At 41.4% G+C, this 20,252-nt stretch overlaps 1 protein-coding gene across 1 annotated transcript in view; it reads left to right on the top strand.

The window, feature by feature from the left end:
- Positions 1-1,260: 1,260 nt before the first annotated feature.
- Positions 1,261-20,252, top strand: part of GREM2 (gremlin 2, DAN family BMP antagonist) — a 124,661-nt gene continuing 105,669 nt past the window's right edge. Inside the window, exon 1 of the mRNA XM_055234419.1 lies at positions 1,261-1,530. The gene's annotated coding sequence lies outside the window, so the exon portion shown is untranslated. The remainder of the gene's footprint in view (positions 1,531-20,252) is intronic.

Below are 20,252 nucleotides of genomic sequence, written 5' to 3'. Positions count from 1 at the left end.
CTAATTGTTATTTCCTGTGAATTTGCAACACAATGTGCTGTGAGTTGAGTTGGAACTAGCATATCAAATACCAAATAGTATACAAAAGGGATAACACTGCAAAAAAAAATTTCAAGTCAAAAAAACAGAGCTCAGAGATTTCAGAAGCAATGGCTTCTTGTCAAGAATAACTGTCATTAAAATTTCCATAAGCACCAGTGAAATTGATTTTGGGGAAAAGTCTAAGGGAGGGCCTGTTTTATAAGACACACTGAAACTTTATTTTATTCTGAATTTCCCCAGCCAAGTTTGTAAGATCTCAGATTTTTCTTGGGCCCTTTCCCTGCCAAGCGGCCAAAGGTTTATCTCTATTGACACATACAGATAAAAAATTTTCATCCAGGAACCTCTATCAGCAGAGTCTGGATAGTCTTCTTTGGCTAGTGAATCACATTAGGGGAGTCTCAGTCCTGAGATGATCAGTGGTGAGAAGTTCAAAAAATAATAAAAAGAGCAAGCACTTAGGAGTCACAATACGCTTCTGATATAACGCACCAAGCCCGTGGAGCACAAGAATTGGTCTGACGTCATTGTTTTATGTTCTCTGGATGTTGAAGAGTCTGATTTGCATTAGAAACCTCTGCATTCAATAAACAAAAATCAGGATAATAATGACCAAAGTACTATTTGGAACAGAAAACAAATTCAAGCAATGGGTGTTTTGCACTGAATTCATTCAAGATTTTATTAGTTAAGCTCTCACTTAGGTTATTAGGCTCAGCTTGCTTTTTATTTCACTGGCTTCAGTTACTGCAAACAAAAGGAGCCTGGTGTGTGTGTGTGTGTGTGTAAGTGCACGTGTATGAGAATGTCAGACATGTCACACACAGGCTTTCTACATTCTTCACATTGGAAACCCGTCAATAAAAGGAAGAAGATCTGAAGGGAATGAGTGCTGTTTTTTTGTGTGTGTGTTTTTTTTTCTGGTTTAGGGGATGGAGGGAGAATTTCTCTACATAAACAAGAAGGTTAGAGTTGGAAGTCTGCTAAAAAAATGTTAGAGCTGACCACAGGGTTGTAAATCCACTGACTGGAAGGGGGAAAAGAGAAACATTGCAAGCGACTGAAGTGTGTGGTGTGGCTGCAATGTTTGTGGGTTAGATGAGAAACAAGCGCTGAGTGAAACAGAGAAGGGGGGTGGCTGGTGTGATTTGTTTGGTGTTCAGAGCCAATAGAAATCCCAGACTGTGATAATATCCCCATGCAGCGCCGAGAGGATTCAGAGCTAAGTCTCCGGGCTCCTTTCACATCTGCAGGAGCAGCCAGCCTGGGACCGCGCGGCGCGGGGCGCGCTCTCGCCTCTCCTGCACCCTCAGCCGGCGCGCTTCTCCTATGGGCGTCTGCTGCAGCCCGGCTGCAGCCGAACTGAAAGCGGCGGCGGGAGACCAAACTTAGACCCCGCTGTGGACTAGAGAACTCAGAGAAGGCACAGGGAGAGGGAGAGAGAGAGAGAAGGGACCCGAGGAGGAGACTTCCATCACGTCATTGCAGGTACGCAGCTTGTCACGACTAATGTGACACAGACACGGTTTCTGATTTCTACCTTCACTAGGCACTTAGAATGAATTGACATTGTTTGTTCCGTGGCTGGTCAGGACAGAAAGCCCTGAGTGAATGTCTCGCCGGTTTCACCCCGGGTAATTCAAGCTGTTGGCGTGTGTTTGGGGGCCACAAGGTTTATTCACCTATTGAATTATGCGTGGGTGTAAAATAAGGACCTTCAAACTTGACCGTGATCGCTCTTTCTTTCTCTTTCAAATAACATCAATACCGATATGTTGTCATACCACCAATAAATACCTCTTGGTGACCGCCATTCTAATTATGACTATAGCGAGGCAAACACCATCCAATTGTTAGAAAGCGGGCTATGAACCTCTCCCACCTGCCTATCAGGTTAATATCCTCCCTACAGGAATAGGAACCACAGCGGACTTCGGCAGAGTTTTGATTTTTTAAAGCATATGGCCAAGGGGCACTCGCCTCATGAGTGAAATATCACTATTATCACTATGCTGTGGTTGAAGGAGAAGAGAGAAGGGAGGTAGATATTTTTTAATGTGATTGTCAGTGATCCTTCCTGTGTACCTGACTTATTTCTACATTGTCTTATGAGTTTAAAAATGCATTTGTATTCTGCACGCCAGGCACGTTCGGTTCCAGGATCTCACGTATTACTACATTAAAAAGTCATGAATTGGAACTATCTAGTAGATGTGATAGTTGTTAAGGAAATATTGATGTTTGATTTTATTTTATTTGATCCTAAAACTCATAAACTTCTATTTCTTTTCTTTTTTACTTTGAGTGTGGGTTTTGTTAAAAAAAAATCTATTTCCTGAGATTTTACCACGTTTGATTTGAAATTTTAAAGATGATTATATAACTCCCCCCCCATTGATTACTTGTGATTAAATTAGCATTGCTTAATGAGTTCAGTCTTTCCTGGGAAAAGCCAGAGGGGACTGCATGAAGTCTCAGTTAAAAAATTGGTCTTGCTTTGCAGTCTTCAAGGGCTGGGTGGTATTCATGTGGCTCTGAATCCCTATGAAAAGCGCTTTTTCTGCAGTGGAACAGATTGGGACTCCAGTACAGCCAGAGAATGGCTCTGCAGCAGGTGCAGGGGCAATCAAATACCTTACCTTTCGTCTAAATAGCACTCTTCCCGGTGGAGTCTTAGTTGATCATATCCATACCATTCACTGATAATTCACAGTCGACTCCCCATTCAGCCGTGCTTAGTTTTCAAGGTAGCCCTTGTCCCAAGACATGTGCCCGACCAAGGAAGATAAGGAAGTTATAAGAAAGGCGTTTGTGTTGTATATCACAGTGGAGAATTTATATCGACCTTTTCTTGTTTGTTTGTTTTTTGTTTCTTATCAGATGAACATGTTCTTTCTGTCATTAAAGGAAATGCATGCTTAGCTCTACCATGGAGTCAGGAAAACTTCATAGTTTTTGCCCATTGACTGATCTGAATGATTTAATAGGGTGTTTTTTGAAATCGTGTCAAAGTATAGACACGGCAAGTGAATATTATATTTAGGAGAAGGCATTTGGATTTTATAGATACATTTTTTTTTCCTTTTACATCAGAAAGAAACTGTAAAGAACTGAGCTGTTCAAATAAATATAAGTTAATCGACCCAACTACTTTCCATTGGTAAAGAGTTGTTTTGTATGATTGTGAGCATTTGTCAATCTTTTATAAATAAAATAGCTGCAATAAGCTGGGACCTATTTCCATCTTATCTTTCTAACCCTAAAGCAATGTTGGGTATGTTGGTAGCAACTTTGTGAGTGTGAGACAGATTATATCCACCTTGTATAGACTAGGAGACACTGATGGCTTTTCAAAGATAAATATAAACAATGCTGTGATTATTCATTGTTTTGTGCTATCATTCTTCACTGAGAGAGGTAATCAACAGTTCATTCTCTATGAATCTTAGTAGAGCCAGCCAGAGCTTTACATACCCTCGAGTTATAAGTTTGGTAAAGTTTAAACAAGGTACATGCCTTTAAATCTCTTTAAAGTAAACACCTCTTTTTCTAATGCAAAGGAATGGTATTAGACTCTCGGTTCTTATTGATATGGAGAGGATTGGCCTGTCTGGGTCAAGGGCAGACACTGAGAGACTGCAGAGGCACAGGCACGCAACAGATTAGTTCAGCCACTTCTGTACTTCAGTGTTGCTACAGCAATTGCCCCTGTGTGATGTGCCAGGTTGCCGGCATGTTCTCGGTATCAGGGTCCTTCAAATATCTACGGACAAAAAAGAATTATTTCAGCCAGGGAAAACATGCCCAGCATTGGGCTTAAATGGGTCACACAAGACATTGTTTTGAAGGACAAGGTGCTCAATTGAAAATTAGACCTATGGTGCCATCTACTTCTTGGATTAGCTGCTTCTTGATTGTTCTTTTGTTTCTAATAATATTAGGTATAACAGACCTAATAATGTCTAGAATTAATTTTGATCACATGTCAGGCTAAAATGTGGTCCTCAGGCTCAACACTGACCAATGACTTCTGCAGATTTCCCATCACCACCACTTCTAGTTGGAAAGATGTCTTCAAGTGGCCAGCACATTGATGGACCCAGATGGTGTTGGGGCACTGATTTGCAGAACAGAGCCCCAGAGCCACATGGATGCTAAGAGGATAGAAAGTGAGTGGGTGGAAGCCACAGGGGTATAAAGTGAGATGATATAAAGATTGACATGCTTCAGTATAAATCCTGGAGCCAAAGGAAAATGAAAATGAATGTATTTCCTCTAATTAGCTTCAGATATACATTTTTGATTAGCTTCAAGTATACATTTTTGATGAGACACCCTGAATATTTTAAATAAACTCTCTTGTGTTCTTAGGTATATCCCACACAGGTGTGGGATTAAAATAAATGCATTTGATGTACTGTAACACTCCTGTCCATACAGGCCAGGAGAGGGCAGCATGCAAACTCTGAAAAAGTGATTTGCTACCTCCCCTTGCCCATGAGGAAGACTCCAGTCTCCAAATGGCTAAAAAATGTCCCTCCAACTTGAAGTGCCCTCTTCCCTTTGGAGAGCCAAATCTAGAATCTTAGTAAAGGCACACCATCCAGAAGGGTTTGTTTCTATTTTGGCCTCCAGAATTGGTGCTACCTGGCAAAATCAGAAACGCAGCAGCATATTGCACAGTGAACTCAATTTCCCTTTCTTTTAGTTAGCTTTACCCTTTGATCCTATTCAAGCAGTCTTGATCTTGACTCTGTTAGGAGATGGGTGAGAGAAAGGGAATGAGAATGCAGGGAAAAGAGGACAAGAAAGAATGGGGTTTCTCAAGTTGGTTCTCCAGGGGATATGTTTATGAGCTGCTTTCTCAGTAGACCCAGCCTTTATTTTAAGCATATCTCAAATACCAGTTCAGGGCCACAACGATCCATTTTGTCCACTGACAATCAGAATCCTAGCAAATTTGGTTTCAAAACAAAAGAGCTGGAATAGCTTCTCTTGGTTGTACCCAGAATCTAAAAGGCATATGCTGGCTGGGCGTGGTGGCTCATGCCTGGAATCCCAGCACTTTGGAAGGCCAAGGTGGGTGGATCACCTGAGGTCAGGAGTTCAAGACCAGCCTGGCCGACATGGTGAAACTCCATCTCTACAAAAATACAAAAATTAGCCGGGCTTGAGGGCAGGTGCCTGTAATCCCAGCTACTTGGGAGGCTGAGGCAGGAGAATCGCTTGAACCCAGGAGGCGGAGGTTGCAGTGAGCCAAGATCATGCCATTGCACTCCAGCCTGGGAGACAGAGCAAGACTCCCTCCATCTAAAATAAATAAATAAATAAGTAAAATAAATAAATAAAGAAAAGACATAGGCTAAAAAATAAGAATTATGTATCCACCTTTTAGAAGCTCAAAAACAATTAAAACTAGTCCATCGTAAACCTAGCCTAACCTTTTTTTTTTTTTTTTTTTTTTTTTTTTTTTTTTTTTTTTTTTTTGAGACAGGGTCTCACACTGTCTTCCAGGCTGGAGTGCAGTGGCACTATCTCAGCTCACTGCAGTCTTGACCTCCTGGGCTCAAGGAATCCTCCCACCTCAACTTCTCCAGTAGCTGTGACCACATGCTCATGCCACCACGCCTGGCTAATTTTTGTATTTTTTGTAGATACAGGGTTTCATCACATGGCACAGGCTGGTCTCGAACTCTCGGTCTCAAATCTACCTGCCTTGGCCTCCCAAAGTGCTGGGATTATTACAGGTGTGAGCCACCATGCCCAGCCAGTTAAAACTTTTTAAAACTCATGGCTAATCGGCTGTATCCTTGTGCAGTTGCTACCATCAGAGATGAGTCATCTTCTAGGGACAAACTATAATTGCACATAGAAGAGAGAAATAGTCACTCTTAAAGTGGATGTCCCGTGACTGGCAGCAATGACTTCCGAATGGTTCATCACAATTGCGCTAGGTTGGAGATGTTAGCTTCAGGAGCATCCTTGTCTCTTTGCTGTCTTTGGTTCAGCTGCTGCACAACTCACTACTAAATATGAGGGACTTAGCAGGAAGCTTGGAGAGGGGCTTTTTAAATAACATCTGAGAAGGCCGGAGTAAAAGCATTTTGGAGGAAAAAGCTGTGGCTACTCCTGAGAGAGGAGAAGGCAAAAGGGATGTTGGGCTGGGGATGGATGCACTGGGGCAAGGATGTAAAGACATCTGTGTCGAGAAAGAGTGACTCTGCCGCTTGGGTGTGGAGGACTCCAGGAGGCTCAGGAGGCTGCCCATTGAGGGCTCAGGAGCTTGTGTGCATATACGAGGCCTTGAAAGCTCAGCTCTCCACTTCTTTCTGGTGCCACCATATTCTGCTGGGAGGTGTGGTGGGCTTGAATCAAAGCAAAGGTTTTTTCAAGGACAAAGTCAAGATTCCCTGGCATCTGGGAGGAGCAGGGAGGTCACTGTTTGTCTCCTCCATTTTCAGCCAGATGAGCCTCTGCTGCACTTCCATGTGCTGTCTAGAACTATGTAGTGCTCTGATGCAAGGAAAGCATGGATGAGTGTGAGAGGCTCATCCAGGGTCTCCATGGAATCAAACGCAATGCCATAATAGTAGGGTATTGACAAACGAGGGGCAAAAATAAGTCCTAGAGGCCGGGGTGGGGAGGAATTGTAAAATTTATCACCCAAAGTCTAAGACCAAGAGTCTCTGCTGCTATTTTGCAGATTTTAATGTAGCACGTCCCAATTGTTTTAAGGTAGTCAGAAAAACCCCAGGCTCCATCTCTCTTTTGCAGATTACTTTCCAATTAAAAAAAAAAATCTAATCACTGAAGGAGAAATCTCTTTGAAGGTGCTTACCTGATTGAGAAATACAATAGGTTGAGTGAGATTCTGGCAGATACCACAACCCTCATTAAAAGGCATACTAGAAGTGTACGTTTCACTAAGAAACTGTGTCTGCATTGTGAATGCAAGAGATTTGGAAACAAAAGAAATACATGACTTGTAGAAAAGTCCTCTTAAAGGACAGTTTCTGAAGGACATGAGGCCAAGAACACAAATATTCCCAAACACGACTTTCATGTTATGGATGAGTAACCATTCCAAGCTAAAATTCTTCTCTCCTATAATTTATTTAAACAACGAGAAGGGGGAAAAAAGAGAACACTGAGCAGGGGAACACTTGACCAGCTCCTATGAAATGCTAAGTTGACTTTGTCTAGTACAAACATTGTCTGCATTAAAAATATTATTCAACCTGACTCTACAGCTGTGACTCTAAAGGCTGAGAGGAAGCTAATCTTATCATCTATGGAAAACTAGCTGCTTCCCTCTGCTTTTATGCAATTATAACATGAACCCTGGATAATGCATTATATTTTCTAATTATAGTAGCTATGTTTTGGGAAAGTTGATGGATGTGTGACATTGTACTTAGAGTTAATAAAAATCCAGCAGTTCTGTAATGAGATTTCCCTGCCTTTGCTAGGAATTTAAATCTCATCAGCATTTCAAACGATCTTTAATTTTCCCTTATTAATAATTTAAAAAAATTAAGATTGTTCTAACATTTGTTGAATGCATACCATGTGCCAGATTAGAGTAGATACATCTCACAGATTATTTAATTCAGTCTTCACCACAGTCTCTGGAGTTTCTCTTCTGCAAGTTTTACTGAGAATTTCTTATAACCATAACATCTGATAGCTGAGAACATATTCCTTCAGTCAGTCAGTCCTACAGGTGTGCATCCAACAGACATCTGTTGAGTCCCTTTGTATAAGATAATAACAATTAATCATCAACAGTATGGTTGCTTTTACTAGTATAGTCTTTTACATTATATTTTCACATACATTCTTGTGTTGAATTCCTGTATTTCACATACATTCTTGTGTTTATTTCACACATTCTTACATTTAATTCCTGCCAGTTATTCACATATGCAAAAACAATAACAGCAAACATCTTCTATAGCACTAGCCCATCACTAAATGATTGAATTTACATATATGATTTCAATCATGATGGAATATTGATTGATTTAGTTTCAGATCCACAGGAGTGGATTTGATCAGATGTTTGTCGTCCATCTAATAGACGAAAAACAGATGAAAAATATTCGCCCTCAGGCCCACTACTTGAGAGCAACATAGATCTGTGTAAACTTTCACTTCTCTGCTAAGAGCGTGCTCAGTCTGGGGGCACCATCCCCTGGCCTGCAGAGACCACTTTTCATTGTTCCTTATGAAAACTTGGAGCAATACAGAAATATATAACTTCAAACATACGTATTTAAGACTTCAACTTGACCAATGGTATGGAAAATACACTTTCGATGTCATTTCTGTGAACTCAAAGAATGTAAACTTTGAAGGAAACAGGCAAAAAGCATCACTTTGTTTCATAGGGTCAAATAGTATTAAGACTTTTTTTGACCTAGAAGAGAGTTATCTGGTAATTATGAAAAAAAATATTAACCTAAGAAACTCAGAAGACCTGGCTTTGCACCTGTTTCCATTTTTCACATCCTTGGGGACAGTCTACACTCTCTCGAGTTCACTCGTTACAATGAGAAGGCGGAAGTGGCTCATGGGCTTCATTCCAGCTGTAAACATCAATTCTACATGCTTCCCTCTTAGAAATGGCTGACAGTTGTTAGTTAAAGAATGACTATTTGCTAAACATTTTATAGGTATCATCTAATCTTTACAAAAATCTTAGCTAATAGTGTCATTATCCTCATTTACAGATGACATTACTAAGACTTAGAGCTTTCAAAAAGTGACACAGTCAAGCATGCTGTAGAACCATTTCAATCCGGCCAGGCGCAGTGGCTCATGCTTGTAATCCCAGCACTTTGGGAGGCCGAGGTGGGTGGATCACTTGAGGTCAGGAGTTCGAGACCAGCCTGGCCAACATGGTGAAATCCCATCTCTACTAAAAATACAAAATTAGCCAGGCATGGTGGTGCATGCTTGTAATCCCAGCTACTTGGGAGGCTGTGGCAGGAGAATCACTTGAACCCAGGAAGTGGAGGTTGCAGTGAGCTGAGATCGTGCCACTGCACTCCAGCCTGGGCAACAAGAGTAAAACTCCATCTCAAAAAAAAAAGAAAGAACTGTTTCAATCTTAACTCTTCCATACTTCCTCTAGTATGTTGTGCCTTCATTCACTTACAAGTACTGAAAAGATACTATGTGCAAAAAGCAGTGTGCAAGATTATAGGGCATAATAGTGAAGAAGACAGTTAAGGTACCTTAAAGAGCTCAATACTAGTACGAAATACCAAGAATAACCTAATAATTACAATGGTGTTTGTTGGGTATCATAACCAGGATCCTCTGAAAATCGATGGCATTGTTTTGGCCGTACTAACAAAGCCATTTGACAACATAAGTCTTTTCATTGTAATAGCTCAAAATTTTTCTTTACATCATTTCAGATATTTTTGCCACTGGAGCTTAATATGGTTTTAGTCTTCCTTGTATAATTATTTTTGTAACATGTTTACATCTTTCACTAACTTTCAAGATCCCCTGAGGGCAGAGGCTATTTCTTGTTCTTCTTTTTATTTCTCAGCACAAAACTGATGCTTAAGGAACTATTTCTGATCTGAAGCTATTGAGATCCAGCTGCAGCTAATTTAGAGCTAGGACCAGAGACTGCTGCTTATCTGCTGAAAGACACAGTCTTCAAAAAATTCTAAACACACACATCTATCACAGGCTAAACAAATGACAAACCCAGTCTTTTGTCCTGGGAACTTTTTGTTTTTTTTCTTTTTGTCTTGTGTTATTTATCCCTTATGGTACAGACTCCTCACTGTTTAAAATGATCATTTCAGTGAGAAAATAAAAATGTCATGAAAAATCAATTAATTTTTAAAAAATTTACTACTTACACATTAAAATACTAAATCAACCATTTTGACAGGTTTTGTTTTTCCGAGTGAAAGAAAATTTATTTATTTATTATTAGAGAATGCCAAGGCATTCCTGTAAATTTATCTGTCATTCCCCTGGGACGGGCTGTTCATAAAAACCTGGAATGCATGCTAACTTTCTGGGCTCATTGCTTCCATTTGGAAATTAACAAATTCTTGCTCAAGCAGAAGAAAATGATAAGATTACTGAAAATTCTGGAAATACTGTTTTGGATTAGAAGATTTAATTTAGGAGATGCAGGCGAGTTTTTAAGAGGACTAATTTGTTCTATGTGGTTTTCAGACGTTAGATGTTTAAAAAAATCTCTATAAGGATACTTTTTACCTTGGTGATTTTTTGTTTGTTTGTTTGTTTGTTTGTTTGTTTGTTGAGACAAGGTCTCATTCTACTGCCCAGGCTGGAGTGCAGTGGTGCAGTGGCATGATCTCGACTCACTGCAGCCTCGACCTCCCACGCTCAAGTGATCCCCCCACCTCAGCCGCCGAAGTATGAGACTAGAGGCATGTGCCACCATGCCTGGCTAATTTTTCAATTTTTTTGTAAATGTTTGGAATGCTTGTTCCTCGGTGCCATAAAGAAATAGCACTTGAACATTAATTTATTTAGTAAGACCATTTTTACTTCCTGCAGAAAGCGTACACTCGCCAGCAGTTTTGCCACGAGAGTACACTGAACAAAGGAGACAGGGTCATTTATAACCTGACGCATCCACCCTACTGCTGTGTCCCGTTTCCATTGGTTGGAACGGGACCTCACATTCTGTATTTGTCCTGACTGGCTAGCAACTTAGAACTTTTTAAAAGAGGCAAAGGTAGAGGAGAACCAAGGAAGGAGGAAGTAACCTGTGGAATGCTGAGAAAGGTAAAAACACTTTTAAATAAGGAAGAGGAACAGGCTATGACCTAATTCTTGCTTGGACCAGTATAAGCATGCCAGGGCAAATATTTAGGAGCACAGGTCTTTGAATAAATTTTGCTTCTAAGAGAAGTTACTATTTATTCCTAATTAGATGGGGAGGAAAGTCTTTGAAGACGAACCTCTACTTTTACTTTTTACATACAGATAGGTCTCACCATGTTTGCCAAGCTGGTCCCGAACTCGTGGGCTCAAGTGAGCCTCCTGCCTTGGCCTCACGAAGTACTGGGATTATAGGCAGAAGCCACCATGCCTAGCCTACTTTGGTGTTCTAAAAGAATTGAGGGGAATCTGTGAAATTTGATGGAAAAAAATTGCTTCTTGATTTCCACTTACCTGTAACTGAAATATCACATTCTGTTTAGTTACGAATGTAACAAACCACAGTAATATCAATAGAATCATGGCTTTGTCACCAATAGAAATCAGAATTACTTTCATATCATGTTACAGTTGATACCAGTGGTTAAGGGGAGGCCAGAGGTTAAGGGGAGGCAGGAGTGTGTCTCAAAATATCACTTAGACTTACCTAGTACTTAAAAGTACTTGAAAATTGTGGAAGTTATCATACCTGCTTTCAGATCTCATTATTTAGTGCCTTATAAAGAAGACCAGACAATTGTGTATCATACATTTTATATATATATATATATATATATATATATATATACACACACCCACACACACATATAGTTATATAAAGCTGATATAGTTGGGATATTTGTCCCCACCACATCACATGTTGAAATGTGACCCCCCCAATACTGGAGGTGGGGCCTGGTGGGAGGTGTTTTGATCCTGCGGGTTGATCTCTCATTAATGGCTTGGTGCCCTCCCCACGGTAATGAGTGGGTTCTCCCTCAATTCATTCACTTGAAAGCTTGTTCTTTAAACAGAGCCTGGCACCTCCCTCCTGTCTCTCCTGCTTCCTCTCTTACTGTGTGACACTCCTGCCTCCCCTTAACCTCTGGCCATGAGTGGATGCCTCCTAAGGCCCTCATTAGAAGCCGAGCAGAAGATGCCAGCACCATGTTTCTTGTACACCTGCAGAGCTGTGAGTCAAATAAACCTCTTTTCCTTATAAATTACCCAGCCTCCTCGGGCATTCCTTGATAGCAGTGCAAATGGACTAACACAATAGCATATATATATATAAAATACATATATAACACAATAGCATATATAATACATATATAATAACACAATAATATACATATGTGTGTGTATGTATATATAGTTTGCCTTGTAATATTATATGCTTTTTGAATTTAAAAACATTATTCTGAGAAGGAGTCATTAAGGTTCATCAGACTTTAAGGTGGTCCATGGGGAAGAACAGGTAAAAAATCCCACACAGTAGGGCAGTAAATTTGATGTCAACCTTTCTAACACCTTCAGCTGCCTTAAATGGGATGGGTCGCCATGTGAGCCAATGAGGTTTGTGCTGGAGGGGGAGATGGACGGGAGATGGATGGGAGATGAATGGAAGATGATGGATGGGAGATGAACGGGGAGATGGATGGGAGATGAATGGGGAGACAGATGGGAGAGGAGCCATGCATCAGATATAGAGTTGGGCCTTGATGGTAAAACCCAACAATGAGGCTCTTTAGGCTCAAGAGAAAGAGAAGAGGAGATGTGTATCTCTTCCCTCTACTTGAATTTGCTCTAGTTTGAGCCAAATGGCTTCTATAAAGAAGGAAGAGTCCCTGAGGGCATACCTCATGCCACTTCTCTTTGTATTTGAAACTGGATGGTTTCAAGCAACAGTAATTACTTGTTGGATGAGTGAATTGAATGGCTCAAGGCCACAGTTGATGATCAGGTGTGGCTGGTGCCCTGGAGTCACAGCCTATCTGCCTGAGTTCCCATTGATAGCTCCCCATCACATTCACCGCATTGGAATTCTCTTTTATTTTTTTTGAGATGGAGTCTCGCTCTGTCGCCCAGGCTGGAGTGCAGTGGCGCGATCTCGTCTCACTGCAAGCTTCGCCTCCCGGGTTCACGCCATTCTCCTGCCTCAGCCTCCCGAGTAGCTGGGACTACAGGTGCCCGCCACCATGCCGGGCTAGTATTTTGTATTTTTAGTAGAGACGGGGTTTCACCATGTTAGCCAGGATGGTCTCGATCTCCTGACCTCGTGATCTGCCCGCCTCGGCCTCCCAAAGTGTTGGGTTTTTTTTGAGATCAGTCTCGCTCTGTCACCAGGCTGGAGTGCAGTGGCGCGATCTCAGATCACTGCAACCTCTGCCTCCTGGGTTCAAGTGATTCTCCTGCCTAAGCCTCTCAAGTACCTGGGATTACCACGCCCGGCTAATTGTTTTATTTTTATTAGAGATGCGGTTTCACCATGTTGGCCAGTATGGTCTTGATCTCTTGACCTCATGATCCTCCTGCCTCAGCCTCCCAAAGTGCTGGGATTACAGGCTGGAATTCTCTTTTCATGTTCTTTTCTCTTCTGCTGCGATGTGAGCTCTTTAGGGAATCATAATTATTTTTATCTTGTATGTTACAGGGAATCATAATGCTTAGTGTTTGGTGAATAAATGAATAAATGTCCCTGTAGAGGTCACTATTGTTACAGAACCAATGGCCCCATTTAAAAAAAAATAAATTAAGGAAAAAACATATAAGAAAGAATACTTCTGACTTTACTCAGCGTAAATATCATGGGATGGGGTCATAATGTTAAATTCTGGCCTACTAAGTACCCAAATAAAAACCTCAGAAAAGAATTCTGTTAATGGTAAGACAAGCAACCTCTCTTCCTGTTCAACTTAGTGGAAGTGTTGACAGAAAATAGCTTTTAGGGGCCTGGGCAAGCTCTGAAAATTTCTAGGGAGGTAAAGTGTTTTATTTGGTACCTAAGCTGAGAACTTCTCTGTATTAAAGGATGCCAAGATATTCCTACAAGTGTATCCTTCATATCCATAATGTTATGAAACTAGTTTTGGAAGGTATTGCTTTTGCTGAAAGGAAGAGTAGGGAGGGGGGCAAGGGAGGATTTATTGAGCACTTACTATATGTTCCAGGTATTTTAACACACAATATCCTTTTTTTCTTTTTCTTTTTCTTTTTCTTTTTCTTTTTTTTTTTGAGATGGATTCTCGCTCTGTCACCCAGGCTGGAGTGCAATGGTGCAATCTCGGCCTTGGCTTGCTGCAACCTCTGCCTCCCGGGTTCAAGCGATTCTCCTGCCTCAGCCTCCAGAGTAGCTGGGATTACAGGCATGTGCCACCATGCCTGGCTAATTTTTGTATTTTTAGCAGAGACGGGTTTTTGCCATGTTGGCCAGGCTGGTCTCGAACTCCTGACCTCAGGTGATATGCCCTCCTCAGCCTCTCAAAGTGCTGGGATTACAGGTGTGAGCCACCATGCCCGGCCTAACACACAATATCTTAATAAGCTTTTGTAACATCTTTTTGAGGTAAATGCTATTGTCCACATTTTACCAACAAAGAACTGAAGCTCACTGAGGTCCAGTAAATTTCCTAACTTTACACAGCCTCTTCCTAGAGGCCAAATAAGCATTCAGACTGAGGGCTTAAGAAGCTTTTTCCCTTAATAACTTTGGCTCTATCTCCTCACATTATCTTAGGCTTCAAACTGGAGACACAGGCATAAGACTCTATGTAGGTTGTGTTGGGTGGGTAGTCAAACAGAGGGATTGTACCATTGGTTTGGAGCATGAATTCTGAAGTCAAATAAACCTGGCTTTGTTCCTATCTGTGCGGAACTATCACTTTGTATCGGTAATCCTCATCTGAAGTTGTATAGTGCTGTCTTAAGAATTACGTGAGATAATGCTTTTCACACAGGCATAAAAACTCATTATTATTGTTATTGTTACCATTATTATTTTGCAGGCTTTTGATATTAGTGAATTGGGGCTGAGAGGCAAAGGTCTTCAGAATGTTTCTGTGAAGGTCGCTGGAAGAACAATTTATTACTGTTACTACTTTGGAATTGAAGCTTCAAATCTAATTTTGTTAACTGACATAAACAAATTGAAGTATTTGGGCCTGAATTTTATCTTTGAAATGGAAATAATAATTATTTGGAGGAAGAGCTAATCAAGGACCTAAACAAAACCATTGATTCATTCAACAATTATTTATGGAACCAGAGCTAGAAATAGCAGGAGATCAAAAGATGGACCACTTTTTCAAGGAGCTAATAGTTCATGGGGAAGGCAACACATGCATGTCAACAATCAAAACACGGCCAGGCATGGTGGCTCACTCCTGTAATCCCAGCACTTTGGGAGGCCGAGGCAGGTGGATCACCTGAGGTCAGGAGTTCGAGACCAGATTGGCCAACATGGTGAAGCCCCGTCTCTACTAAAAATACAAATCTTAGCCGTGTGTGGTGGTGGGCGCCTGTAATCCCAGCTACTCAGGAGGCTGAGGTAGGAGAATTGCTTGAACCTGGGAAGTGGAGGTTTTAGTGAGCCGAGATCGTGCCATTGCACTCCAGCCTAGGTGACAAGAGCAAAACTCCATCTCAAAAAAGAAAAGAAAACAATAAAAACACAAGGTAAAGACTGGATAGAACTGGTAAAGACATGGACACATAGATACCTTGAGTGTTGGATTAGTGAACTGTTATTTCAAAGGAAGATGGTCTGAGCGCTCCTGTAAAGGTCTGGAAAAATTACATTGTGCCACTTTTCACGATTTTTTTTTCTGCTTTCTCCACTCATTGATACACGTTGGATGTTTGATGCCTTCCAACTCAAGAGTTTCCAAGATAAAAGGAAAACACGTAATCTCCTCGTTTTACACATAAAGAAGTGATAGCCCAAAAAGTTGTGTGTTTTAAGACTGCAAACTAGCTTGTTGTCAAATTAGCACTCGAACCCAGGTTTCCTCATTCCCAGTCTACCCTTCTTTCTACTACACCACGCTCCCTTTTGAGCCTCCACCATTAGGCTGAGCCTAAACCAACAGTACATGAAGTGTTGCAAGATAGATTACACAAAGGTCCAAGGTACAGCTGCAGGATGTGTGCCAGATTGGGGGAGAAATCATTTTGCTTTGCGGGCAATGGAAGGATTTCATATAAATGCAACAAAGTTTGTTGTTGTTGTTTCATTTGGATTATTATTCCTAGTGCTCACTGTGGTACTAAATTATCCTGGAGCTTGGACGCTGCAAGGCCGAGGTCCATTGAAACAGTCCTAATCATTTCTAGAAGCCCAGTGATGCCTTCAGCTGGTGTGATGGATAAAGTAGCAGCTCTGGCCACTGACTACCCTTCCCAGGTTTTCAAGTGTTGTGGTACATTTTGACTTATCGAAGTAATAGCTATGACTCTTCTTCTTTTCTGTCTGGACCAAAAGATTGGTTTTCTCTGTGATGGTTTTTTCCCTTCCCCAAACTAGTGTTTCCTCTAGTCCAAATACCCCATTTGGACTGGTTTATTTGGTCATGCTTAGACTTTCAACCAACAAATGCAGCCTCTGGACTGGATTCAGGGACAGAAATGAGTGTGTCCATCCAGAGCTTTTTCCTTTCTGTTTGTCAGAGGAAGGTCACTCCCTGGAGGAAAACATCCTGTTCGTCTTTAGCCAGATCATGTTGGCACAACGCTTCCTCTGCTCACCCCATCGTTTTTTTATGTCTGGAACGACACATGCACAGAACCAGGCAGCCACCTGGGATGATAGACTTCCCAATAAATAGTAGACACAGCCCTCATTTACTGTTGTGGTATTTTTTTTTTGAGACAGAGTCTCACTGTTGCTCCGGCTGAAGTGGAGTGGCATGATCTTGGCTCACTGGAACCTCCACCTCCCGGATTCAAGCAATTCTCCTGCCTCAGCCTCCTGAGTAGCTGGGACTACAGGTGTGCACCACCACACCTGGCTAATTTGTGTTTTTAGTAGATATGGGGTTTCACCATGTTAGCCAGGCTGGCCCAAACTCCTGACCTCAAGTCATCTGCCTGCCTCGGTCTCCCAAAATGCTGAGATTACAGGCATGAGCCACCACACCTGACCACTTACTCTTCATTGGGTGAATCAGTGGATGGATGGATGAGCGAATGGATAAAGTGCAGCCACTCTTATCCGTGGTATTTTGAGAGCACTATGAAAGTCCGTAGCCAGATGGACTATTCACTATGGGGCAAGTATTATTCTTTGGAAAGACAAGCAGACATTTGACTCCAGAAGAGAAAGCAGCACAGTGCAGGGCATAGATCAAGCAGAGTATCCCCAAGGCAGAAAAGCCATATTCCATGGCTACTCACTTATGCTTGCCATCCTACTCCACTTCAGTTCACATGCCACTGACTTTGAGTAATTAGGCCAGGGAAGATAAAAAAACTAACTCCTAATACCAAGTTCTTTTTATCCAAATTTGGAGCAAAACTCCTGAGCTCTATTCTTGGGGTTGAATGAGACAGCACTGCTGATGACTGATGTCTGAAAAGGCACCATATGGATTTGTACAAAGGGAAGAAAATAATCCTCAGTTGTAAAAATATCTTTGGTCTTCATAAGGGTGATATGTACCCACATGTTTCTGTCAGGTGGTTTTGCTATAAATGATTACTCTTGGACTAATAGAAAAATTTCCTTTTATAGTAATTGTACATTTTCCCAGATTATCAGTGTAGCATGCAAAATCCCACAACTTCAGACATTTAAAAGATCAAAGGCAGAGAGGCCATTGGGGTCTTTTGACTCACCACACACCAGAACAATAGTTTGGCTACCAAAAGTCCCTTTAACGACAACAAGAAAGTGTGCTTTCATAATTACCAAGCTGCACTGTGAAAACCAGTATGCATTCCTAATTCTTGCATTAAATATTCCTGTTGTTTCTTGATGGCAGTAAAATTCAAATTGTCTCCATATGATTAAAACATTGGCCAACTGAGGTTTGGAGCTGTTTAGTCGATATTAACGGCAGTGGTATTGAACTGATTTTCTGTTTCAAATGACAGCCAAAACTATCAAATAAATCCAAAAATATTTATTAGGGTGGCTTCTGAATATATAGAGTGTAGTTTATGACACACTCAGTAATCTCACCGAAGGAAGGGAAAATACATTTTCCATCTGTGTGAACCCCTCAGTAGCTGGCAGAGGGTAGTTGCTTAGAAAATGTTTTGGGGGTGCATGAAAAAATGGGCAACTTGGGCATGGAGATTTGAAAGTAAGGATCTGTTAATTTTAAAAATCTAACAAAGACACAGATCATACTAACAAATCAGCCATCCGCTTAGAACTTTAGTCCTATTTCATCAGCGTTCTGATTTGTGTGTATTTGACAAACATTTATTGAGTTTCTACAATGTGCCAGGCGTTGGGAATATAAAAAAGCATAAGATCTAGTCCTTGCCTCCCAGCAGCTTCCAGGTCACTAGGAGAAACAAACACGTAAACAAACAGCCACATTCAATATTAAAGGTGACCTCTGAGCAAAATGAGGCGGGAGCAAGGCGGAAAGGGACATTTGAAACACTGGTTTTGCTCAGCAGGGACTGTGGAGCACATATCGTACCAGAAGAGATGATGTGCTTGTTATTCTCAGCAGTTCCCGCTCTCACATCACTTTCTTAGCAGTTTAGTTTTGTTGTCGTGACAGCATAGCAGTTCTGCTGTGAAGTGTCTTCCTAGCTCCTGGAACCACAAGGACAGGCATAGAGTTTGTGGCATCTAAATACCCCGCTGATTCACTTGCTTGTGGCACAGGAGTGCCCTTTGGCAATCTGTGCTCTGAGAGCCCTGGCTCCTGAGCTTTGTTGCACACCAGAGACAGTGGTCTCATTCCTGGCTTTCTTCTAAAGGATCATAACCACGGTCATTAAAATGGATTCTTGGAATCCAAGCAAGACACATTCAGGTGTAGTTCTTCGGAAAAATATGATCCTAGGAAGGGAATGCGCCACAGTAGAGTAGTAATACTCCGTTTCTGGTTTCCTATCTGGCATTGGCAGAATTTCAGTTCATGAGAAAGAAGGGCAGAGCAGGCCAGTAGTTTCCAGCTTTTATTTACTTGTGCACTGGCCAGAATGTAGGACGGAGAAAGTGACTATCAAAAGGTCAGATCCTTTTTTTTTCTCTCCCCCAAGTATGCACAAGGAGATAACCAAATGTTTGTTTTTCTATCAGAGTGTAAGTTTGGGTACATCTACGTGACTAACCGCAGCTGAATTGAAATCCCATGTCATAGGCTTACCTGGAATGCTCTAAACTGCTCTCAACAGCCTGAGATGGCATTAGAAATAGATTGAGTCACCTTGTTATTTATTTATTTATTTTTTGACAGTTTTTTCTTGTTGCCCAGGCTGGAGTGCAATGGCACAATCTCAGCTCACTGCAACCTCTGCCTCCCGAGTTCAAGTGATTCTCCTGCCTCAGCCTCCCGAGTAGCTGGGATTACAGTTGCGCGTCACTATGACCGGCTAATTTTTGTGTTTTTAGTAGACATGGGGTTTCACCATGTTGGTTAGGCTGGTCTCAAACTCCCGATCTCAGGGGATCCACCTGCCTCAGCCTCCCAAAGTGCTGGGATTACAGGCGTGAACTCCCGCGCCCGGCAAGCCACCTTGTTTTATAGGGTGACTGCATACACCAATGAATGACCTTTGGTCCATAGTCATTAGGACAGAAAAGTTGAGTAATTCCTCTCTAGTTTTGCATTTCCTTAACTTTCCTGTGAGAAAATATAATGGATCTCTTAAACACTGACTAAGACCTACATAACACTCATTATATGTGATGATTGATTAGACTTAGGATTCTAAGTTATATTTAAACAAGTAGGATCTTTATCTCCCGAATTAATTCAAGAATGTTCATGATGCAATAATAATAATGACATCAAAAATAATGCCGACCGATCATTCAGCCTACACAATAACAGAACACTTATCTGGAGTATTCTACTATAATCACTAATATTATAGTCGTCACAACTTATTTAGGATTTGTTATATGCCAAGGACTCGGGTAACTCTTCTAGTGCATTGAAGCCTTAACAGCAATCCTGTGACAAGAGCACTGTTATCCCCGTTCTCCAGAAACCAGATCATCAGGTCCCTCCCCCTTGAGGAAAAGGTAGGCCCTTTTTTTTTTTTTTTTTTTTTTTTTTTATTATACTTTAGGGTTTTAGGGTACATGTGCACAATGTGCAGGTTTGTTACATATGTATCCATGTGCCATGTTGATTTCCTGCACCCATTAATTCGTCATTTAGCATTAGGTGTATCTCCTAATGCTGTCCCTCCCCCCTCCCCCCACCCCACAACAGTCCCCGGAGTGTGATGTTCCCCTTCCTGTGTCCATGAGTTCTCATTGTTCAATTCCCACCTATGAGTGAGAACATGCGGTGTTTGGTTTTTTGTCCTTGCGATAG

This window comes from Symphalangus syndactylus, chromosome 19 (assembly GCF_028878055.3).
Source record: "Symphalangus syndactylus isolate Jambi chromosome 19, NHGRI_mSymSyn1-v2.1_pri, whole genome shotgun sequence".
NCBI lineage: Eukaryota > Metazoa > Chordata > Mammalia > Primates > Hylobatidae > Symphalangus > Symphalangus syndactylus.
Note: the sequence above shows the minus strand (reverse complement) of the source record. Positions and strands in the feature narration are given on the sequence as shown.